This window comes from Lithobates pipiens, unplaced genomic scaffold (assembly GCF_037356315.1).
Source record: "Lithobates pipiens isolate NorthernLeopardFrog02 unplaced genomic scaffold, aLitPip1_a1.2 Scaffold_27, whole genome shotgun sequence".
NCBI classification, from domain to species: domain Eukaryota; kingdom Metazoa; phylum Chordata; class Amphibia; order Anura; family Ranidae; genus Lithobates; species Lithobates pipiens.
Window position 1 is genome coordinate 117220787 of NW_027507788.1, and position 26102 is coordinate 117246888.

The 26102-nt window shown below is 49.2% G+C and overlaps 1 protein-coding gene across 1 annotated transcript in view; it reads right to left on the minus strand.

Annotated features, from left to right (window-relative positions):
* Nucleotides 1–26102, minus strand: part of LOC143934088 (uncharacterized) — a 44874-nt gene that overhangs the window by 17888 nt on the left and 884 nt on the right. The window lies entirely within an intron of this gene.

A 26102-nucleotide genomic window follows, 5' to 3' on the forward strand; every position in this document is an offset into this window, starting at 1 on the left:
CAGCAGCTCCGTGACATACAGCGCTGACAGCAGCTCCGTGACATACAGCGCTGACAGCAGCTCCGTGACATACAGCGCTGACAGCAGCACCGTAAGCAGCCCCAGGAGGAAGTCAGCACAGCACAGGGATGGTGTGATCCCCTCATAATAAGAACCCCCAGGAGGAAGTCAGCACAGCACAGGGATGGTGGGAGCCCCTCATAATAAGAACCCCCAGGAGGAAGTCAGCACAGCACAGGGATGGTGGGAGCCCCTCATAATAAGAACACCCAGGAGGAAGTCAGCACAGCACAGGGATGGTGGGAACCCCTCATAATAAGCAGCCCCAGTAGAAATATGACACCGCTCAACCTCTTCAAAGAGGAGGGTAGGGGCATATAGTACGGTGTGCTTTTTTGGGTCAGGGAAGTGAGCCAAATGAATTAAGAAGGTCTGTGTGCTTGATTCCAAAAATTGTTTATAGACATATACATGGTCTACTGATCACATGTGTTGAATTCCTCCGAGATCCATGCCTCATTCATTTTTAGAAATGTGAGGTAGTTAACACTGTCGTGAGCTAGGCGAGTACGCTTATCGGTCACAATCCCCCCTGCTGCGCTGAACGTCCTTTCGGACAGGACACTGGATGAGGGGCAAGCCAACAGTTCGATTGCAAATTGGGCAAGCTCTGGCCAGAGGTCAAGCCTGCCCACCCAGTAGTCTAGGGGTTCATCACTCCTCAGAGCGTCCACATCGGCCGTTAACCCAATGTAGTCGGACACCTGACGGTCTAGGCGTTCCCTGATGCTGGATCCGGATGACACCTGTCGATGGGTCGGCTGAAAGAATGACCTCATATCCGAAGTCACCAACACATCTTCAAACCGGCCTCTTCTTGCAGGCGCTGTTGGATTGGTACCCGCAAATCCTTCTCTGGGAGTGGGAATTGCTCCTCTGCCAGCGCACGCAAAAGCAGAATGCAGCATTTCTCGAAGCAAGGCCTGGAAGTGCTGCATTCTGACAGCCCTCTGCGACGGCGGTAACATTTCCGCCATTTTGTGTTTGTACCGGGGATCTAAGTACGTTGCCACCCAGTACTGGTCCTTGACCCTCATGCTTTTTATACGGGGGTCCCTATTAAAACACTGGAGCATGAAGGCCCCCATTTGCACTCAAGCGGAAGGTATGTGGTGGTGGTGGTGTTGTTGGTGGTAGTGTCTTTGGGGGTGCACATAGCAGAGAGTGAAGAAGAGGGTGCAGATCGAGAGGATGAGGAGGGTGCAGAAGAATAAGGCTGAGTGAGCCACTCAACCAAGTCTGGTGCGTCCTTTAAAGTAATTGAACGCACCTTCTGCAACTTCCCACTTTGGCTCAAGGCTGTTGCTCCTGCCCTACCCCTACCACCCCTGCGGAAGGGCCTGCCTCTTCCTCTGCCTGTCATTTTTTAAATCACCCTGTGACAAAACTCTTAGTCCCTATACCGCTGAAGGACTGCTGCAGTATAGGGCAGCGGTCAGCAGTAGTGCACGTCAACCCTATGTATTGTGGACCGATAGCGGTCCTTACAGAACAGCAGACTGTACTGCACTCAGGCCTATGTACCGTAGCACCCTATACCAAGTTACCAGTCCTTATAAGAACTTTTGTGGACCAAGCAGGTTGTGTGTTAGTGATTAGCAGACTGTACGTCAGTCCCTATACCAATGAAGGACTGCTGCAGTATAGGGCAGCGGTCAGCAGTAGTGCACGTCAACCCTATGTATTGTGGACCGATAGCGGTCCTTACAGAACAGCAGACTGTACTGCACTCAGGCCTATGTACCGTAGCACCCTATACCAAGTTACCAGTCCTTATAAAAACTTTTGTGGACCAAGCAGGTTGTGTGTTAGTGATTAGCAGACTGTACGTCAGTCCCTATACCAATGAAGGACTGCTGCAGTATAGGGCAGCGGTCAGCAGTAGTGCACGTCAACCCTATGTATTGTGGACCGATAGCGGTCCTTACAGAACAGCAGACTGTACTGCACTCAGGCCTATGTACCGTAGCACCCTATACCAAGTTACCAGTCCTTATAAAAACTTTTGTGGACCAAGCAGGTTGTGTGTTAGTGATTAGCAGACTGTACGTCAGTCCCTATACCAATGAAGGACTGCTGCAGTATAGGGCAGCGGTCAGCAGTAGTGCACGGCAACCCTATGTATTGTGGACCGATAGCGGTCCTTACAGAACAGCAGACTGTAACGCACTCAGGCCTATGTACCGTAGCACCCTATACCAAGTTACCAGTCCTTATAAGAACTTTTGTGGACCAAGCAGGTTGTGTGTTAGTGATTAGCAGACTGTACGTCAGTCCCTATACCAATGAAGGACTGCTGCAGTATAGGGCAGCGGTCAGCAGTAGTGCACGGCAACCCTATGTATTGTGGACCGATAGCGGTCCTTACAGAACAGCAGACTGTAACGCACTCAGGCCTATGTACCGTAGCACCCTATACCAAGTTACCAGTCCTTATAAGAACTTTTGTGGACCAAGCAGGTTGTGTGTTAGTGATTAGCAGACTGTACGTCAGTCCCTATACCAATGAAGGACTGCTGCAGTATAGGGCAGCGGTCAGCAGTAGTGCACGGCAACCCTATGTATTGTGGACCGATAGCGGTCCTTACAGAACAGCAGACTGTAACGCACTCAGGCCTATGTACCGTAGCACCCTATACCAAGTTACCAGTCCTTATAAGAACTTTTGTGGACCAAGCAGGTTGTGTGTTAGTGATTAGCAGACTGTACGTCAGTCCCTATACCAATGAAGGACTGCTGCAGTATAGGGCAGCGGTCAGCAGTAGTGCACGGCAACCCTATGTATTGTGGACCGATAGCGGTCCTTACAGAACAGCAGACTGTAACGCACTCAGGCCTATGTACCGTAGCACCCTATACCAAGTTACCAGTCCTTATAAGAACTTTTGTGGACCAAGCAGGTTGTGTGTTAGTGATTAGCAGACTGTACGTCAGTCCCTATACCAATGAAGGACTGCTGCAGTATAGGGCAGCGGTCAGCAGTAGTGCACGGCAACCCTATGTATTGTGGACCGATAGCGGTCCTTACAGAACAGCAGACTGTAACGCACTCAGGCCTATGTACCGTAGCACCCTATACCAAGTTACCAGTCCTTATAAGAACTTTTGTGGACCAAGCAGGTTGTGTGTTAGTGATTAGCAGACTGTACGTCAGTCCCTATACCAATGAAGGACTGCTGCAGTATAGGGCAGCGGTCAGCAGTAGTGCACGGCAACCCTATGTATTGTGGACCGATAGCGGTCCTTACAGAACAGCAGACTGTAACGCACTCAGGCCTATGTACCGTAGCACCCTATACCAAGTTACCAGTCCTTATAAGAACTTTTGTGGACCAAGCAGGTTGTGTGTTAGTGTTTAGCAGACTGTGCGTCAGTCCCTATACCGCTGAAGGACTGCTGCAGTATAGGGCAGCGGTCAGCAGTAGTGCACGTCAACCCTATGTATTGTGGACCGATAGCGGTCCTTACAGAACAGCAGACTGTAACGCACTCAGGCCTATGTACCGTAGCACCCTATACCAAGTTACCAGTCCTTATAAGAACTTTTGTGGACCAAGCAGGTTGTGTATTAGTGTTTAGCAGACTGTGCGTCAGTCCCTATACCGCTGAAGGACTGCTGCAGTATAGGGCAGCGGTCAGCAGTAGTGCACGGCAACCCTATCTATTGTGGACCGATAGCGGTCCTTACAGAACAGCAGACTGTACCGCACCCAAGCCTATGTACCGTAGCACCCTAGACAGACCAAGTTACCAGTCCTTATAAGAACTTTTGTGGAACAAGTGAGTTGTGAATGATTAGCAGACTGCAGCAGAAGGGCAGCAGTCAAGTATAATATTCTTTCTATATTTGGAAGAAAGAATATTATACGTGTACAAGCCTATTACCGTACCACTGATACCAGTCCTGAAAAGAACCTTTGTGGAACTAATAGTAACAGCAAGTCTTTAAAATTATCCTCACTGCCTGACACACTGCTTCCTGCCTGTCCCTATACAAATTGGCAAAAAAGAGTAGGCTGGAACGATTAGCTGGAACAGCTCTTTTGTGGACCTGATAGTAACAGCTAATGATGATGATGATGATGATGATGAAGAAAGACTAATCTGGCTGAGCTGTCCCTAAAATAGCAGCATACAGCGCTCTGTCCCTTTATCTAAACTGACAAAAGAAACTCAGGCTGCTGACCTAACACCTATACCAGTCCTGAAAAGAACTTTTGTGTACCAAATAGCTAGCGTTTTCTCTGTCCCTACTCCACACAGGATCCTTTCCCTACAGTGACAGAAGAAAGAATGTAAAATGGCCACCGGATCGGGTGTATTTATAGGTTAGGGGGAATGTCCAAGTGTCCATGAGCTGTCATGTCTCAATTGGTTGTCCTGTAACACATGATAAACGTGTCACGAAAGGTTAAAGTTCTTGTATACATTAAACACGTAAGTCCGCCGGGGCGAACGACGGAAAAAGGCGTTCGAACCCGCGGACGGCGAAAGTCGGAAATTCGCCGCGAAACGACCGCCGGGCGAACCGTTCGGCCATCACTAGTGATAATTATACATTAGTAATTATAAAAGTAGAGAATACCATGCTAAATACCAATAAAAATAAACAAAAAAACAAAGCAGCTGTTAAAAACGTTAAATACACACATATACAAATATAAAGTTGAATAAAGCAGTGCTATAAAATAGCAATAAAAAAAAATTGGATAAATGAAAAACATAGAAAATAATATGAATATAATGCAAAAAAAACAAACCCATAATGAATATGTATGACCTTCCAACACAACAGCAACCAATGTGTTTCAAAAATTCAGTCCATATAGTGTGCACCAGTGTATAATCTTGTAATAAACACCACTAATGCCACGTACACACGATCAGACTATATGGCGGACCAGAGTCCACCAGACAATCTGCCCATGTGTGGGCTCCGGCGGACTTAAAACGAAGTCTTGATTCAAAATTGTCCGGCGGACAATCCGCCTGTCTGTACGCTAGTTTGCCGGACTTTTGAAATAAACGGACTTGTCCACACACGGAGTAAAGTCCGTTAATTTTGAACGTGACTCCATTTAGATAAGACTAGCGAAGGAAGTCAATGTCGCCGCCTCCATCGGTGAGACTGACACCTCGCGAGCCCCGTCGCCTGGTATGGTTTTAAAGGGGAACCCTTTAAGTGAAAAATGGCGTGGGGGTCCCCCCAAAGTCCATACCAGACCCTTATCCGAGCACGTAGCCTGGCCGGTCAGGAAAGGGGGTGGGGATGAGCGAGGGGTCTTCTCACTTCGGGGTCTTCTCCTGCTCTTTGGTTCTTCTTGCTGGGCCTCCGCTATCTTCTTACAGCTCTTTTACTAGCGTTGGCTCGGTCTTGTCGCTGTCTTTTTCTTCTTCATTCTTCCGCCTCCTTCTTCTCTTCTTCCTTCCGATGTTGACACAACGCTCTCTCCGGGCCTTAATGGCAGGGACGCGGTGTGCGGCGACTTATATAGGCATAAGGGGTGGGGTCACCGGGTGATGTCACAGTTCCAGCCAGGGTTGTCGGGAAGATGTCCTTGCCCGCATCAACATGGGGAAAAGCACCCCCCATGTGAGGGCACGTGGCCTGGTATGGCCCAGGAGGAGAGGGGCGCTTTCTCGTCCCCACCCCCTTTCCTGACCGGCTGGGCTGCGTGCTCGGATAAGGGTCTGGTATGGACTTTGGGGGGCCCCCATGCCATTTTTTGGTGTACGGGTTCCCCTTGAAATCCATACCAGGCGATGGGGCTCGCGAGGTGTCAATCTCGCCGTTGGAGGCCACGACATTGACTTCCTTCGCTAGTCCCGTCTACCTGGAGCCACGTTCAAAATGAACGGACTTTACTCTGTGTGTGGGCAAGTCCGTTCTATATCCGTTGCTATAGTCCGGCGGATTGTCCACCAGACCTAGTCAGCCGGAAAAGTCTGGTCGTGTGTGGGCAAGTCTGCTCATTCGGAAAGTCCAGGGACCTCCGTTGCAAAGTCCGCCGGATAGTCTGATGCAGCATAAGAGACAGTGCACCTCCACCACATAGAGTGCATGCTTACCAGAAGGCAAGCTCTAATGAGCCTGTGGCTATAAACCCAGCTAGGGTCTCTGTCCAGGGGAGTGTTGATAATTCACAGATATTGAATGGGAAGAATCTTGGATCAAGCACCAGACGACCAGGGAGACTCGATCATCAACCAGCCGGGGGGTAGGTCAAGCGTTGCCCAAAAATGTAAACAGACTCACCATGTGTAAAACGTACCATATAAGGTTTATTGAAGCTAAAAATTGCACTTACAGAAATGCTGATTAAAATCATCAGGAAACAGCCGGGCGGCTTGCTAACACCCGTCCATTGCATTACAGCATGATGACGTCAGCATGTCAAACCTCCCATAGCACGTTTTGTCAGAATCTGACATCTCAGGGAACGTCAGATTGTGATGAAATGCTCGAGTCTCCCTGGTCGCCTGGTGCTTGATCCAAGATTTTTCCCATTCAATATCTGTGCATTATCAACACTCCCCCTGGCTGGGTTTATAGCCGCAGGCCCATAAGAGCTTGCCTTCTGGTAAGCATGCACTCTATGTGGTGGAGGTGCACTGTCTCTTAGGCGGCGTACACACGCGGGGACTGTCTGCCGAAACTAAGTTCGTCAAACAGTCCGCTCAAACTTTTGAATGAACGAACACGCCCACACACGGCACTTTTTGAGCGGACAAATACGGCAAACTTTGTTCGTCGTACTAAGTCCGCGCAACTTTTGAAATGAGCGGACTCGCCCACACACGAGGCAACAGTCCGCTCATTTCGAGCGCGTGTGCAGGTAGGCGGGGCCCGCGACGGAGACGTCGCGGGCTCCGCCGCCTGGAATGGACTTAAAGGGGAACCCCAACGCCGAAAAAAATCGGCGTGGGGGTCCCCCCAAAGTCCACAACAGACCCTTGTCCGAGCACGCTACCCGGCCGGCCAGGAAAGGGGGGCGAGCGAGCGCGCCCCCCCTCCTGAGCCGTACCAGGCCGCGTGCCCTCAACATGGGGGGTGCCTTGGGGAAGGGGGGGCCGCGCGGCCCCCCCACCCCAAAGCACCTTGTCCCCATGTTAATGAGGACAAGGGCCTCTTCCCGACAACCCTGGCCGTTGGTTGTCGGGGTCTGCGGGCGGGGGGCTTATCGGAATCCGGGAGCCCCCTTTAATAAGGGGGCCCCCGGATACCGGCCCCCCACCCTATGTGAATGAGTATGGGGTACAATGTACCCCTACCCATTCACCTGTAAAATAAAAGTACCCAAAAAAAAAACACAACACACGAGATAAAATATTTTATTGCACAGCTCCGGGGGTCTTCCGTCTTCAGGGGTCTTCTCGCCGGACTCCTCCGCTATCTTCTTGTAGCTCTTTTGCTAGCGGAGGAGTCCGGCTTTCTTCCTCCCCGCCGCCGGCCTCTTCTCCCGACTTCGGGGGTCTTGTCCCCCTCTTCGGTTCTTCTGCCGGGCCACCGCACCTTCTTATAGCTCTTTTGCAGGCGGTGGCCCGGTCTTCTGTCGCCGCTGTCGCCGCCGCCTTCCGTTCTTCTTCTTCTTGTTCTTCTTGTTCTTCTCCAGGAGATGTTGACACGTCGCTCTCTCCGGCCGGAATGCCAGAGCCGCGCTGAGCGGCCACTTATATAGTGACAATGGGGCGGTGTCACATGGGTTGGTCACATGGTGACCCCGCCCCATTACGATGTCATAGTCCCCATGTGACATCAACCCATGTGACCAACCCATGTGACATATACCATGTGACACCGCCCCATTGTCACTATACAAGTGGCCGCTCAGCGCGGCTCTGGCATTCCGGCCGGAGAGAGCGACGTGTCAACATCTCCTGGAGAAGAACAAGAAGAACAAGAAGAAGAAGAACGGAAGGCGGCGGCGACAGCGGCGACAGAAGACCGGGCCACCGCCTGCAAAAGAGCTATAAGAAGGCGCGGTGGCCCGGCAGAAGAACCGAAGAGGGGGACAAGACCCCCGAAGTCGGGAGAAGAGGCCGGCGGCGGGGAGGAAGAAAGCCGGACTCCTCCGCTAGCAAAAGAGCTACAAGAAGATAGCGGAGGAGTCCGGCGAGAAGACCCCTGAAGACGGAAGACCCCCGGAGCTGTGCAATAAAATATTTTATCTCGTGTGTTGTGTTTTTTTTTTGGGTACTTTTATTTTACAGGTGAATGGGTAGGGGTACATTGTACCCCATACTCATTCACATAGGGTGGGGGGCCGGTATTTAATAAGGGGGCCCCCGGATTCCGATAAGCCCCCCGCCCGCAGACCCCGACAACCAACGGCCAGGGTTGTCGGGAAGAGGCCCTTGTCCTCATCAACATGGGGACAAGGTGCTTTGGGGTGGGGGGGCCGCGCGGCCCCCCCTTCCCCAAGGCACCCCCCATGTTGAGGGCACGCGGCCTGGTACGGCTCAGGAGGGGGGGCGCGCTCGCTCGCCCCCCTTTCCTGGCCGGCCGGGTAGCGTGCTCGGACAAGGGTCTGTTGTGGACTTTGGGGGGACCCCCACGCCGATTTTTTCCGGCGTTGGGGTTCCCCTTTAAGTCCATTCTAGGCGGCGGAGCCCGCGACGTCTGCGTCGCGGGCCCCGCCTACCTGCACACGCGCTCGAAATGAGCAGACTTCCCTCCGAGCGGGAACAGTTTGCTCATTTCGAAAGTGGCCTACACACGGGCGGACTGTTCGCTCAAACCAAGTTTCAGCGGACAGTTTTTCGGAATTTCCGAAAAACTTTGTTCGTCAAACTGTCCGCTGAAACTGTCCGCTGAAGCCCCACACACGAGCGGACTGTCCGCTGAAACACTGTTCAGCGGACAAAGTTGAGCCAACAGTCCGCCCGTGTGTACGCGGCCTTAGTGGTGTTTATTACAAGATTATACACGGGTGCACACTATATGGACTGAATTTGTGCAACACATAGGTTGATGTTGTGTTGGAAGTTCATACACATTCATTGTGGGTTTTTTTTTTTTTTTAACTATATTCATATTATTGTCTATATTTTTCCATTTATCCAATTTTTATTTTATAGCGCTAATGATGTATTAGTATAGCACAAGGTAGCGCTTTTATTTTGACCACATATGTAAAGGCACATGCACTTTTGAGAGCAGCAACCCTGAACGTTAGTGATCACTCATCTTTATAATTCATTATCAATGATTCCTTTTGTAGTCACTTGTTTGGCGCAGGAATTCACGGTGTTATACACATTAACTTACCAAGTCCAGTGCAGAGCCCAAAGCCCTGCAATGGATGAAAAGATGCCAAGGGACAATCCACTGCTGGGGCATAGAAGAGTAGAGAAGAGCGCCAGCTGCCAGGGAAGCGGGCAATCTGGTAAGTAAAATTTGCTTTTTGAAGCTGCCTAGACCTAAATGAGCATTTAACCCTTGCAGTGTGGGGCCAGTCTCACTGCAAGGGAGCATTTTTTCTTTCCCAAGAGATGGGCTTTAAATCTCATCATTCAAAAGGAAAACAAAATGGGTTTCCGTACCTGCTTAAAAAAGTGCAACCTGGGGTCAAGATTACATTTTTTTAGTCAATTATTAGAAGTTTATCTAAATCAATATCTAACACTAACCTCCTCACAGGTTGACAATGCAGCTCCTTTGTATAGTACAGCGAGTGATTGTAGCCACCCTAAAGATGGCAATACGCAGAAAATTTTGTCTGGTTCCCGAGGAACTGGCTGAAATTCGATCAGCGTGTGGTCCTCTTGGCCACCTCCTACCTAATATCTTTCAATTTAACCACTTGCTTACTGGGCACTTAAACCCCCCTCCTATTCAGACCAATTTTCAGCTTTCAGCGCTCATGCACTTTGAATGACAATTGCGTGGTCATACAACACTGTACCGGTGGTATTTGATCAAAATTACCAAATTTAAAAAAAAAGCTCCCTGTGATCGGGAGCTATGATCAGTGATGTGTTACACACAGCCACTCCCCCAATAGTTAGAATCATGCCCCGGACACACTTAACCCCTTCACTGCCAGTGTAATTTTTACAGTAATAAGTGAAATTTTATAGCACTGATCTCTGTAAAAATGACAATGGTCCCAAAAATGTGTCAAAATTGTCCGACGTGTCCGCCATAATGTCACAGTCCCGATAAAAATTGCAGATTGCCGCCATTACTAGTAAAAAAATAAATAAAATCACTATAAAACCCCTATTTTGTAGACGCTATAATTTTTGTGCAAACCAATCAATTAATGCTTATTGCATTTTTTTTTTTTTACCAAAAATATGTAGAAGAATACATATCGGCCTAAACTGAGGAAAAAAAATGTTTTTTTTTTAATATATATTTTTTGGGGGTATTATAGCAAAAAGTAAAAAAGAATGCTTTTTTTCAAAATTGTCACTCTATTTTTGTTTATAGTGCAAAAAATAAAAAATGCAGAAGCGATCAAATACCACCAAAAGAAAGCTCTATTTGTGGGGGAAAAAAGGACATAAATTTTGCCTGGGAGCCACGTCGCATGACCGCTCAATTGTCAGTTAAAATGACCCAGTGGCGAATCGCAAAATGTGCTCTGGTCTTTGGCCAGCAAAATGGTTTGGGACTTATGTGGTTAATCAGATGCTGGTACCTCTGACCGCTCTCCTCAGACAGCCTTCCTCAAATCTTCTGTCAGCACTCTCTCTGTAGTGTACTGCTGTGTGGGAAAATCTCTCTCTCCCTCCCTCCTCTGCACTTCCTGAAACTCCCCTTTTTTCAGTGTGCTTAGAGTCTCTGTGTTTCTGTCTCCATCTTGGGGCCAAAATAAGAAATGTCATTACAACATGCCTGATATAGATACATATCAGTTTGCGGCCTGTCCATAGGGGGCGCCAGGGTTGCTACCCCCCCCCCCCACCCCCAAAGTTACTCATCAGAAAAAAGATTTTTTTTTGTACATGTCCCTTTAAGTGTGTGTGTTTGGGGGGGGGGGGTGCGGGGCGTCAGACACAGAGGTGCTATCGGAAGCATTACATAATCGTAAACATGTGATTGCGTGCAAGCAAATCTAGCTCTGCGCTCTGTGGTTTCTGCACTACCACTCTGGCATTATCTGTCCTGTTGGTGGTTAGTGATTGGCTGGTCCATAAAACATAGGGCGGTGCTTTTAGTGGACCAGCCAATCACTTTCGGTTTTCTGAATGACTCATTCTGGCTGGTCTGAATACGAGCAGAGGAGTCGGCCGGTGATCGTGACACATCACTGAAGCTGCTAGCAGGTAAGGCCTCTTTCACACGGACGATCTGTATGGGTCCACCTGTCAGTTTTTTAGGCGAACCTGAACAGATACTCCATAGACCTCTATGGAGCGGTGGGTGTCAGTGGGGACATGTCCGCTAACATCCGACACGCTCCGATCCGGAAAAGTGTGACGCAGGAAAAGCCTACTTTTCTATCCGTCTGAGAATTGGATCGGGTGCCGACGGACTCTACGGTCCGTCATTATACGATCCCCCATAGGGGAGAGCGGCGCTCTGACAGGTCTGTCCCTGCACAGTGTGCAGAGCGGGCTCCGTACACAGACACGGATGTCAGTGGACAGGGACAGGTCACCACTGACATCCATCCCTGCATAGACCTCTATGGAGTGTCCGTTCAGGTCCGACCTAAAAAACTGACAGCCACACTGTCTGTGTGTACAGACAAAGACAGGATGGCTTGGGAGCGAGCCCAGACGAGTTCCCCCATAAAAAAATGGCTTTCTATGGAGCTGTGGCCGAAGAGGAGGCATCAAGAGCACTGGGGTAAAAGAGGATTGGGGCTGCTCTGTACAAAAGCTTTGCACAAAGCAGGAAAGTGTGACATGTTTGTTATATTAATAATACAAAAAAATGATAGCTTTTCAAACACTTTAATGGAAGTCCAGTGACATGCATACAGTCAGTGGGGTTGGGCAGCACTTTTACCTGTAGCATTTGACATGTGTACAGACAGTGGAGTTGTAGCACTGTTATCTGCATCAGTCAGTTTTTGGGGGATGGACCCCAGCATTACCAGAAACAGATGTGTAAGTCAGCGTCAGTGGATGGGTAGCACTGTTAAGCCCCTTTCACACGTGCGGACCGTATGTCCATATTTCATCCATCTGTTTTCGGATGAAATAGGGACATAAATGCATCCCTATGGGATAGCGGGTGTCTGCGGATGAACATCCATCTTCACTATGGTCTGATTCTGCAGACGGAGGAGAAAAAATTGGATTTTTTATATACAGCTTACCTGTAAAATCCTTTTGAGTACATCACGGGACACAGGAGCTTCATTACATAGTGGGTTATATAGGCACCTCTGGTGATTGGACACTGGTTGACCCCAATTAAGGAGAATTCCTCCCCTATATAACCCCTCCCATATGGGAGGCACCTCAGTTTTGTAGCAAAGCAATAAGAAACCACGTAAAACCCAAGAGGGGCGGGAGCTCTGTGTCCCGTGATGTACTCAAGAAAAGGATTTTACAGGTGCTGTATATAAAAATCCCATTTTCTTGATCATACATCACGGGACACAGGAGCTTCATTACATAGTGGGATGTCCCATAGCAATGCTCAGATTGAGGGGGAGGGAGACACAGATCATAATTATAGACCGCCAGGGACCGGAGGACCTAAACTGCAGCCTGCAGTTCGCTGCGCCCCCAAGGCGATATCCTCTTGCCCTCTGACATCCACCTGATAGAATCTGGTAAATGTGTGGACTGATGACCAAGTTGCAGCCTTACAGATCTGAGCCAGGGAGGCCTGGTGATGCACTGCCCAAGAAGCACTTACAGCCCTAGTAGAGTGCGCTTTCACTTGAAAAGGAGGAATCTTCCCCTTTACACTATAGGCCTGAGAAATAACCTGTCTAATCCACCTTGAGAGAGTGGATTTTGATGCCGCCTGGCCCTTCCTAGGGCCATCCGGCAAAATAAATAAGCAATCAGTTTTCCTTATCTGAGCAGTTGCTTGAAGATAAATACTGATTGCTCTAACCACATCCAAAGTGTGCAAAGATTCTTCTTCTGCGGACTGTGGGTCCGGAAAAAAGGATGGTAGGATTACATCTTGATTCAAATGGAATCCCGAAACCACCTTAGGTAGAAAGGACCTGTTGGGACGCATTACCACCCGGTCCTTATGAATAATTAGATATGGCTCCTTGCTGGAAAGAGCTGCTAGCTCTGATACTCTTCTAGCCGTGGATATGGCTACTAGACATGTGCATTCGTTTTCGTCCGAATGCATTTTCGTCCGAATTTCAGCTATTTTCGTTTTGACAAACGATAACGAAAGCACAGAATCCGAAAAACGAAAGATCCGACATAAATAAATGCTTTATTTTCGTTTTCATTGTTACAACAGTTCGATATAGAATAGGAGATTCGATGTGCTTCTGACAATAACAATCTGTCTATAGAACCTGTGGTCGAATGTGCCTAACCTCACCTCTATTAGTCCAAGATTATATAGAGAAAATATTCGACAGAGAAAAAAGATTTGATAAGCCCCCTGCCCGCAGACCCCCACAACCACCGGCCCTTGTCCTCATCAACATGGGGACAAGGTGCTTTGAGGGGTCACAGACCCCCAAAGCATCCTCCCAATGTTGAGGGTATGTGGCCTGGTACGGTTCAGGAGGGAGGGGGGGGCCGATCTCTCGCCCCCCCCTCTTTTCCTGCGGCCTGCCAGGTTGCGTGCTCGGATAAAGGGTCTGGTATGGATTTTTAGGGGGAACCCCACATCAATTTTTTTTTAAATTTGACACGGGGTTCCCCTTAATATCCATACCAGACCTGAAGGGCCTGGTAATTGAATTTGGGGGACCCCCACGCTTTTTTTTAATTTATTTTTTATCAATGACTTTCAATGAGTGTTCTCTGTATTACGGAGCCGACAATTCATAATAGCTGCGAGTGATTTTAAAGGACTTTTTTTCCTGCATAAATGACACTTTGTTCAGGGACAGTTCTAAGCACCAGAAACATGCGCCCCTTCACAGGCATACCATAGACAACCCCCCCCCTTACGAAATTTAAAGGAATATTACACTTTTATTGTTTCACTTTAATCATTATTAAAATCACTGCTCCTGAAAAAACTGCCGTTTTTAAAACTTTTTTTTGCATTGATACATGTCCCCTGGGGCAGGACCCGGGTCCCCAAACACTTTTTAGGACAGTAACTTGCAAATTAGTCTTTAAAATTAGCACTTTAGATTTTGAACGTTGGAGTCCCATAGACTTTAATAGGGGTTCTAGAGTATGCTATATATTAGCTCCGTCGAATCTTCTTTATACATTCGACAGACACCATAAGCCTTCAAAGACAGATTCGACCGTAATTCATGTGGATTTTCGGACGAATGCAATTTTTGAACGAAAAACAAAATAAATAAAAACTAATTTCGGGAGTAACTAAATAAATTAAGTTTTCGGACGAAAACGAAGTTCCGAAACGAAATATTTTACTCTGCACATGTCTAATGGCTACCAAGAAGACCAATTTTTTAGTCAAGAGAACTAATGAAGCCAGATGCAAAGGTTCAAATGGTTGCCCCTGCAAAGCCGAGAGAACCAAATTCAGATCCCAAGGGCATACCGGAGGTGTGACTGGCGGTCTTATCCGCATGGCCCCCTGGATAAAAGCCCGCACCAGGGAATGCGATGCAAGTGGCTTTTGAAAAAACACTGACAGGGCCGATTCTGCACCTTGATAGTACTTATGGCCAAATTCATTTCTAGGCCTGACTGGAGAAAGGCCAAGATCCTGCTAATGACATACTTTCTAGGATGCCATTTCCTGAGTTCACACCAGGAAACATATGCCCTCCAGATTTTGTAATAAATAAGCCTGGAGGCTGGCTTTCTGGCATTGACCAGAGTAGAAAGGACTGGCCCCAAAAGGCCACGGTCTCTCAGAATGTGGGTCTCAGCAGCCAAACCGTCAAATTCAGACTGCGTAAAGCAGGATGGTAGATTGGACCCTGCGAGAGCAGGTCTGGCTGGAGAGGGAGGATCCATGGCCTGCCTACTGCCAACTTCATGATCTCCACGTACCGTGGTCGCCTGGGCCAAGCCGGGGCCACCAAAAGGACCGACTTTGTCTCCCTCTTGACTCTTCCCAGGAACCGTTACAGAAGCGGGCTCGGGGGGGAAGGCATAGATCAGATTGTACTGATCCCAGGGAACTGTCAGAGCATCTGACCCCTGAGCAAGTGTATCTCTTGTCCTTGACACAAAATTGTCCAGTTTCCTGTTGAACCTGGATGCAAACAGATCTACGTCTGGAGTACCCCACCTGTGACATATGTTCCAAAACACGCCGGGGTGCAGAGCCCATTCTCCTGGGCACAACTTCTGGCGGCTCAGAAAATCTGCCTGCCAATTTTCCACTCCTGGAATGAAGACTGCAGAAAGACACGGAACATGCTTTTCTGCCCAGACAAGTATGCGATTCACCTCTTTTTGGGCCACCAGACTCCTGGTACCGCCCTGGTGATTGATATAAGCCACTGCTGTGGCATTGTCGGGCTGAACCCGAACCGGGAGACCTCGTAGTCGGTAAGACCACTTTATGAGAGCCATATAAACTGCCCGGATCTCCAAGATATTTATGGGCAATAGCTTCTCGATCGCAGACCATTTCCCCTGCGAGCACGTCTCCTCCAATACTGCTCCCCAGCCTGTCAGGCTGGCATCTGTTCTGATAATCTTCCATGGAAGAGGAAGAAAAGTTTTGCCCTTCAGCAAATTCTTGGTTTGTAACCACCAGACGAGACTCTTGCGTGTCCCTGGGGATAGACGCATAGGAAAATCCAAGGCTTGGGGCTTCCTGTTCCGAGCCGCAAGGATGCATCTTTGCAGAGGCCTTGAGTGGAACTGGGCGAATGGGACGGCCTCGAAGGAGGCGACCATTTTCCCTAACAGTCTCATGCACAACCGAATGGGGGGAAGATCTTCTGTCCAGAATTAGGCGCACCAGATCCCCAATGGCCAAGGCCTTTGGCCTTGGAAGAAACACCTTGCCCTGAGCGGTGTCGATGATCATGCCCAGGTATTCCAACCTGGTAGCAGGCTGTAGGGATGACTTTTCTAGGTTTATGATCCAACCTAGGCGTTCCAGGTGTTCTAGCGTTCTGGTGACGCTGTGGTTCAGGAACGCTGCTGTTTTCTCCATGAGAAGCAAATCGTCTAGATAAGCCATGACGGTTTGCTAAGAGAGGGTCCAGAATCTTTGTGAAGACTCGAGGGGCCGTAGCAAGCCCGAACTGCAAGGCCACAAATTGAAAATGGCACCCCTCTACCGCAAAACTTATGCCGCGTACACACGACAGGACTTAAGTCCGGCAGACTTTCGACGGAGTTCTGACAGAGTTCTGACAGAGTTCTGACAGAGTTCTGACAGAGTTCTGACAGAGTTCTGACAGAGTTCTGACAGAGTTCTGACAGAGTTCTGACAGAGTTCTGACAGAGTTCTGACAGAGTTCTGACAGAGTTCTGACGGACTTTCCGAATGAACGGACTTGGCCACACACAAAGTCCGACGGATTCGAACGTGATGACGTATGACTGGACTAGAATAAGGAAGTTCATAGCCAGTAGCCAATAGCTGCCCTAGCGTCGGTTTTAGTCCGTCAGACTAGCACACACACGAGCGGATTTCTGGGTCCGGCAGAGTTCTGTCGGAAAAATTTGAAACATGTTCCATTTCTAAAGTCTGTCAGACTTTTGCAAATCAAAAGTCCGCTGCAGCCCACACACATTCGAATAGTCTGCCGGAATCATTCCGTCAGACTTTTGATGTTGAAAAGTCTGGTCGTGTGTACGGGGCATTAGAAACTTTTGGTGTGCGGGAAAAATTGGCACATGGAGATATGCATCTTTGACATCTATTGATGCCATAAATTCTCCCCCTTACAGGGAGGAGACCACAGTGCGAATTGACTGCATTTGGAAGGACCGGATGCGTAAAAAACGGTTCAGATCCTTCAGATCTAGGATAGGTCTGACACTTCCATTTGGCTTTGGAACGGTGAAGAGATTTGAGTAAAACCCTGAACCCTGTTCTTTTGGGTCCACTTCTACTATCACCCCCTGGGATAGTAAGTGATCTAAGGCCAGAAAATGACCAGTTACACTTACCGGTAACGGGTTTTCTAGGAAATCTTCCAGGACGGCACACCTGAGAGATGACTGGTCCACCTGACAGGAAACACAATCAACAACAAAGTCAAAAGTCCCCACCCCTCCCTCAGACCCTCAGTTATGGCAAAGGAAAAACCCCACACCAGTGTCAGAGGGAACATTCTGTGAGGAATGAACATACCACACCAACAAAACAAGGGTAGGGAAGTAGGCCTGCCGTCCTGGAAGATTTCATAGAAAACCTGTTACCGGTAAGTGTAACTGGTCATTTTCTCCAGTCATCTTCCAGGACGGCACACCTGAGAGGATGAGCAAGAGGTTCAGGCCTACCTTAGGGCGGGACAACCGCTTGTGAGACCTTCCTGCCGAATGCCAAGTCCTGAGGAGACAACAGCTCCACTCTGTAGTGCCTCAGAAATGTATTGTGGCTCGTCCATGTTGCTGCCCTGCAGATCTGGTCGATTGAGGCGCCTGCCCTTTCTGCCCAGGAGGTCGCCAGGGACCTGGTTGAATGCGCCTTAAGGTGGGTAGGCACTGGTTTACCTGCCTGCCCATAAGCTATAGTTATGGTCTGTCTGATCCATCTCGCTATCGTTGGCTTAGAAGCTTGCAAACCCTTTCTCTTCCCTGAGAAGGTGATTAGTAAGTGACTGGATCTCCTAAAGTCTCTTACTCTCTCTAAGTACGCTAGGAGACAGCACCTGACGTCTAAGAGATGGAACCTTTCCTCTTCCTTATTCTTAGGATTCAGGCAGAAGGACGGGAGAATAATCTCTTGTGTTCTGTGAAAACCCGAAGCTACCTTCGGCAAATAAAGGGGATCCTGATTGAGGATTATCCTATCCTCTAGGATACGCAAAAATGGCTCCTTAATCGAAAGAGCCTGTAAATCACTAACCCTTCTGGCCGTGGTAATGGCCAGAAGGAAGGCTAACTTAAATGATAATAATCGAACGGAAACCTGAGCCACTGGCTCAAAGGGCCCTCTTGTCAGGGCATCTAACACCAGGGATAAGTCCCACGGAGGGCACCTGACCGACCTGACTGGGGTCATCCTTTCCCTGGCCAACAGAAATCTTTTTATCAGGGGTTCCTGTGCTAGTCTCCCGTCAAAAAACACAGACAGGGCTGCTACCTGGACCTTAAGAGTGCTAACTGCCAATCCCTGGTCCACCCCCTCTTGAAGAAAATCTAGGATGGTAGGTATCATCTGGAGAGCCCCCTGCTTAGACTGTAACCAACGGGAGAAAACTTTCCAGACCTTTGCATAAATTCTCCTGGTGACTCCCTTTCTACTGAGGAGAAGTGTATCTATCACTTTCTCCGACCACCCCCTATCACGGAGGATTTCCCTCTCAAGAGCCATGCTGTCAGAGAGAGACGTCCCAGGTTGGGGTGAAAGACTGGACCTTGAATGAGCAGGTCTCCTTGTACCGGCAGATGCAGCGGGGGAGCTACTAAACGGTTCTGAATGGAGGGAAACCAAACCCTCTTCGGCCAACAGGGTGCTATCAACACCAGGTCTGTCCTTGACTGAGCCAACTTTTGTAGAACTCTGGGAATGAGTGCTAGTGGGGGAAAGGCATAGGCCAGCCTGAAATCCCACATCTGTACAAAGGAGTCTACTCCCTCTGCCCCCTGTTCCTTGAAGAGGGAGAAAAACCTGCGGACCTTCGCATTCCTCCGGGAAGCAAATAAATCTACTTCTGGTCTGCCAAAATGTCTGCACACCAGGGCAAAGACCTCCTTGTTCAGCCCCCATTCTCCCTGAAGGATGGGTTGTCTGCTTAGGAAATCAGCCTGAAAATTGAGGGACCCCTTTAAATGTACCGCTGAGAGCGAGAGGATGCTCCCCTCCACTTCCTCTAGGATCTCCTGAGTCAACTTCCTCAGCCTGCCTGATCTTGTCCCCCCCTGGTGGTTCAGGTAGGCAACCGTGACCAGGTTGTCCGAGAGGATCTGGACCTCTCTGCCCTGAAGCTGCTCTTGGAAGGAGCTTAGCGCCTTGCCTACTGCCAGAAGTTCCCTGAAATTGGAGGACTCTCTGGCTTGGCTGCAGTTCCAGGACCCTTGGGTATACCGATCTCCCAAGCGAGCACCCCAACCCCAGGCGCTGGCGTCCGTGGTTAGGACCAGCGGGTCTATCTGGAACCAGGAGCGACCCCTCGACAGATTGTCTGAGTCGAGCCACCACCGTAGAGAGAGAGCAACCTCTTCTGTGATAGACACTCTTCTTTCCAATGCTTCTTTTCTTCCTCCCCAGGAGGCAAGAAGGAAGGCTTGGAGTTGCCGAGAATGGAGTTGCGCCCAAGTCACTGCCGGTATACAAGAGGTCATGAGACCCAAGAGTCTCATGATATACCTCAGGGAGGCTACCCCCCCTTGGAGGAGGGTGATAACTGCGGCCTGGACTTTCGCTACCTTTTCTGCTGGTAAGAACACCCTCTGTGACTGCGAGTCTATCAGGTAGCCCAGGTAAAGCTTGGTCTGAGATGGAGTAAGCGAGGACTTCTCCCGGCTGACCATCCAACCCAAGGACTCCAGGGTCCTCAGCACTGTGTCCCTGTCTCTCAAGGTCTGCGTCTGATCCACCCCGTAGACCAGTAAATCATCCAGGTAGGGTATCAAACCTATTCCCTGGAGATGTAGGTATGCCACCACCTCGGCCATTACCTTTGTGAAAACCCTTGGACTGGCTGCCAGACCAAAGGGGAGTGCCCTGAACTGCCAGTGCTCTATCTTCTGCTGCATCTGTATTGCGAAGCGTAAGTATTTCTGGTGTTCTGGAGCAATGGGTATATGCAAATATGCGTCTTTCAGGTCCAGAGTGACCATAAACACTCCTGCCTGAAGATGTCTCCTTACAGAATAGATGCTTTCCATTCTGAACTTTTTGTGTAATAAGTAACGGTTGAGACCTCTTAAATTTATTATCAACCGAAACTTGCCCGAGGGCTTCGGAACCACGAAAACATGTGAGTAAAAGCCCTGGGTCAACTGACTGACTGGTACCGGAGCAATAACGTCTTGCTCTGCCAGTTCTCGTATACTTCCCAGCAGACCCTCTGCCTTGGTAGGATCCCTGGGGAGAAAGGTGACAAGAAAATTTTGTGGAGGAGACAGCTGAAACTCTAGTCTGTACCCCTCTCTTAAGAGGCTTAAAATATATGGACTCTGCGTAACCTTCTGCCACTCGGAAAGGAAACCGCGGAGCCTTGCGCCTACCTTTACGGGGGCGTCATTTGGCTTCCTTATGGGAAGGAGCAGAACCGGAAAAAAGGATCGCACCTTTTTCCTTTCCCTTCCCAAGACCCCACTTCTTCCTCTGGTCGCTTCTACCCTCTGAGGCATAGATGGCTTTTAATAAGCCTTCCATATCGTCTGTCGAGAATAAGAGACCTCCAGGTTTAGCCTCTCCCTGGCTATCCTGGTCCTAATCCTCCTCCCCAGTACTAAAATCTGGGACCTGACCTTCCTCTGCCTCGGATAGAAAAGAGACCTGGTCCTGGGAACCCGTGTAGGACGTAGATAAGTCTTCTTGTGAAAGAGGGGTATCCCTCCCAGAGGGACCCTCATCCCGACCTTTCTCCAGTGTAGCACGGAAGGCCTGAAGGGTAGCTAACATCTCTGACTGTAAGGCCCGACAATCCTTCACTACCTGAGCGGTCTCCTTGCCAGCGAGCTTAAAAATGCACCTATCGCAGAAGGGCTTGCTGTGGTCTTGTGGCAGCTTAGAGTTACAATACCCGCAGCGCCTGGACTTAGAAGTAGCCTTACCCTTGGACCTACTGGCTGACCCCTGGGCAGAATCCTAGGTCCCTAGAGACAATAAAAAAGTCCCCATTAGCTACACATGTCCTAAAGGAGAAGGGGGGTCTCACAGAGTACCTTGCTCCTACAATAAACAGCCGGATCACTCACCCCCTGTGGCGACCTCACTGGCTGTCTGCTCGGATGCCCCTTCCATGTCCATGGCGTCTTCACTGCCCCGCAGGATTGCTAAAGTGGACCGGGTGCTGTCCTTAGCGTCCCCTCCTGTTTGCTGCCAAGGTAGTGTGGTCGTGGGTCTGGATCTGCGGTCAACCCGTCTCCAGCCCTGTCCGTGCTGCCTGGGTGCTTTCCACTGCGCCAGCTACAGCGTCTTGTCCCGGTGATTGGCGCCATTTTTCAAGAAGTCCGTCGCCCGGAAGTGACGTTCGGACGGTGCGACGGACTTCTGGGCATGCGCACAGACGCTGCAACGCACGCCGTTGTATCCAGCACTATGCACCACAGATGGAGCCTTGCTCCTACACCGACGCTGCCCGAGATCCCTAAGGTAAAGGGGGGCAAACAGTACCAACGGGGAACAGAGCTGCAGAAAACAACTCCCCTGTTTATGCAGCCTGAACTATTCCTGTAACTAGGCAGGAACTCCCCCCGATTGTCTCCGGTGACCTCTCTGGACTAACGCAGGCTCCCTGCCTACTTGAGCCCAGCTGGGGAAAAAAAGGGGTTTAAGAAAAACGAGAGGTCCCCGACCCCCTTTTCTAAGGGTCCCCCCCTCTAGGTAAGAGAGGCAAAACCCTCCAGACGGGGAGCAGCGCTACCAAGACAACTCCCCTGTCTTGTGAGCCTGTAATTAGTCTCCCTCAGGAGAAGATCACCCCATGGAGGTCAGCATCCGACCTTGCTTGAGACTACCGCAGACTCCCTGTCTGCTCGAGTCTCAAAGTCTGGGGAAAGATTTAGAGGAAAAAGGTCCCAGACCCCTCCAATTAAAAAACATAAAAAAAGAAAAAACTTGGTTTCCCTGCCACTTGTGGGAAACACAATCAATAACTGAGGGTCTGAGGGAGGGGTGGGGACTTTTGAACTTGTTGTTGATTGTGTTTCCTGTCAGGTGGACCAGTCATCTCAGGTGTGCCGTCCTGGAAGATGACTGGAGAAATAGCGGTTTTTGCTTTACTGGATCCCTGGGGATACTTGACCTTAGAAAGTGAGAAGGTGGAATCTCCTGAAACTCTAGCCTGTTGCCCAGAGATACTGAAGAGATCACCCACTTGTCCCGGATCTCTTCCAGCCAGGCTCCTGCAAATCGCAGGAGCCTTCCCCCCACTCGGCCGAGCGGGGGCGCCCCTTCACAGGAAAGCTTTTGGGCTCTGCTTGGCAGGCTTTCGCCCCCAAGTCTTTTTCTGTCCCTGGGCTCGGCCTTGAGCCTTTCCTGTAGAGGAGGGTTGAGAAGGCCATCGCCACTGCTTAGAGCTTGATGCTCCGGGAGAGAGAGCACGCCTGAATGAAGGACGCTTGCTCCTTTTGACTGGAAGGAGAGTAGATTTACCCCCTGAAATTTTTTGGACGAATTTGTCTAATTCTTCTCCAAACAAACGTTCCCCTTTAAATGGGAACCCAATCAAATGTTTCATGCATGACAGCTCAGCTGAAAAATTCTTTAGCCATAGGGCCCTTCGCATGTGTACCAACATGAGGGACAAACGTGATGCTTGTTGAACAGAATCAAAAATCGCATCAATCATGAAACACAGAATATGAGGCAGTTCTGCATAATTTTCTACTTCCTCACTGGGAAGGAGCCCAAGCATCCGCTTAACCTGTTCCTTGAGGAACTGACACAACCCCACGGCTGCGACTGTAGGTTGCACCACAGCGCCAGTCATGGAAAAGGAGGCTTTTAATAAGGTTTCCAGCTTCTTATCAGTTGGATCCTTAAATACCTGCGCATTATCCAAGGGACAAGTCAGGCTTTTATTCACGCAAGAAACAGCCGCATCAACAGATGGGACCCCCCACTTCTTGGTGAAAATTTCCTCCAGAGGATAATGCATAGAAAACCTTTTAGGAGGAGCAAACAGTTTATCGGGATGTCCCCAATCCTCATACAACAATTCATCCATTAAGGGATGGATTGGAAAGGAATAGGCAGTCTGTGGGGCTTTCCTGACTCCCAGGGAAAAAACAGAGGAAACAGAGGACGTAGCGACTTCAGCAGCAGGCATTCTGAATGTGGTACGCACCAATTCAGTATAATACTGCACCTGTTTTCTGAGCGCCTGGGAGGAGGGGACTCTCCTCTTCCTCTGATTCATCCAACTGCTCATGATCCCTGTCCCCAGACAGGGATCTCTCCTCATTTTCAGAAGAATCATCTGAGAGAGGAATTTCAGCAGAGGGAGGGGATCTACCCCTTTTCCTGCTATCTTTCAGGAAAGCAGAAATAAAATTCATTATTCTCCCTTCAAAACCCTCCAATGTAGCCCTAAGGGAGTCCTCAGTGACATAAACCGGGGCTGGGACATTAGGAGAGGCTGCAAAACCTGACAGGGGCACTGACTCGTCTTGAGAGGCTGGCTCCAGTCTTGCAGGGGGGGGGGGTGGTAACTTACAGGCACTTTTAGAACCCCTGGACCTAGGCGGTGATTTACCAGTGCCCTTGCTACCTCCCCCTGAGACCCTCTTACGAGGAGACATAGTCCTAAGCTACAAAGCAGAGGTATTAGTACTAGTGCAATCACTGTTGTGCTTAAAGTCTCACAATAAATATATATGCTTAAACTGCACAACCTGATGCTGAGTAGGTGTCTTAGGTTTGCCTGGATCCAATCCCTTGGGATGCTTACTGCCCACAGCTCCTGTGTCTCCACTAACAGCCCCCTGACGCTCTGGGCTTTTTAAAACTGCCGCCTGCGCAGTACAGCGCCGTGCACTCCAACATGTACGACTCACAACCACACTCCCCCCTCCTCCATTAGGCCGGGAACGCGCCCGCGCGCATGCATGAGGACCGCAGGATCCAGGGGGGGGGAAGGAGAACTCCACCGGAGCTGCGTGGGACCCCCAGGCTACGTGGGACCCCTGTGTTACCTTGTTGTGGCAGGGATTGCAGTGGAGATGTGAGACAGCTGGAGAACCAGGCTTCACTGAGCGTGTGTACTGAAAGGCATGCAAGTATGCATCAGGCTGCTCTTACTCCCTCTAGTGGTGGAAACCAGGAAAGACATACAACTACTCACAATGAAGAAATCCATCATATAATAAACATATATAGGATTAACTTCCCTTACCTGTCCCCGCCACAGGAATTGCTGAATCAGACAAATTTCAGCCTTCACCCATCACGGCGGGCAGTGTTAGCCAACCTTCGGGTTTATCTGGGGCTCTTTCTCTGAAGAGCCTCCTACCTGGACCATGTAAAGACTCTGCCAGAAACTTTTGTGCGCTCTGTGTAAACAGTACACCAAGTCTGGTTTTCCCAGAGCCCAGTCTTCCAATGGAGAGGACTTACAGGCCAAACCTCGTTTCTTCGGCTGACGAGGCCCGGGTACCATACCATCTTGGGAGTCAAATATCGGCCCGAGGTATGGATCCGGTTTGTTGTAGCCCTTAGGCCCCTGCAGGGACCTGCACAGAGCTAAAGTTTTACGTGACCAACCACCATAGATACTGGCGAAAAAACTGATGTGCCTCCCATATGGGAGGGGTTATATAGGGGAGGAATTCTCGTTAATTGGGATCAACCAGTGTCCAATCACCAGAGGTGCCTATATAACCCACTATGTAATGAAGCTCCTGTGTCCTGTGATGTATGATCAAGAAATCCTATTTTTCTATCCATCTGCAGAGCGGATCGGATGAACATGGACAGACAGTCCTTGTTCATCCGATCCCCCATAGAGGAGAGCGGAGATCATCCGCCGGGTCAGCAGGGATAAACTGAGCGATCCCCACTGAGCAAGAGGATGTTCACGGGGCCGATCATCGCGGATCCGTCCTGTGTGAAAGGGGCCTTAAGCTGGCCATACACCATACAATTTTCTTATTCAATTTCCTTTAGATTTACCTTCAACTGTGTGGTACAAGGGCCTGTCTGATTGCACACAAATTGAAAGTGTTTAGATTTGACCTCATATTATATGGTTTTGGTAAATCTAAAGGAAATCTATAGAAGAAAATTGTATAATGTATGGCCAGCATTAGGCCTCTTTCACACAGGCATTCCAATCAGGTCCACCTGTTAGTTTTTCAGGCAGACCTGATCAAAGGGTCCATGGAACCCTATGGATAGGCAGGTGTAAACTGACTGGTATCCAGGCCCAGTAAAAAAGGTTGCATCCATTTCGGTCACATAGAGCTCAGCGTAAACTGAGCGGGAATGTCAGCATCCTATAGTCTGCGCTAATGGATAACTGGGCGGCTAGCAAAGGAACCAATATATGTTATTTCCAAATACCTCTGAGAAAACGGCAGCCTCAAAACTCTAAATCCAGATTCCATGTGCCAAACAATTATATATGCATAGAATAAAATAAAATAAAACACAGTAAAAATACGGTGTAAATAAATCAACAAAACCATTACATTAATTTAAAAATGAAATAAATATAGTGACTGAAATAATCATATAACACCCACAACTAGATAAATTAGTAATCCCATGTGCTAACAGAAAAGTGTCCATCACAACATTTGTAAATAAATGGACAGACAGCATGTGTGTAACAAGCCCAGGGATAGACGGATCTCTCCCTCTGTTTCTCTATCACTCTGCAGCCTGGATCACAACAGCTCTCCTCTATCAGCTCTTCACTGGATTCCTTGTCTTGCTGGTTATGTGCTGTTACCTAAATCTGATGACATGTATAGCCAGTGTCGTCAGATGAATAGCACTGTTACTTGAATCAGATGACATATGTTCAGGCAGTGTCAGTGAAGTTGTAGCACTGTTACCTGCATTAGATGATATGTACAGTCAATGAAGGTGTAGTGCTGTTATGTGTATTAAATGTGTACAGTCACTGAAGGTGTAGCGCTCTTACCTGTATTAGATGACATGTGTACAGTCAGTGAAGGTGTAGTTCTGTTACCTG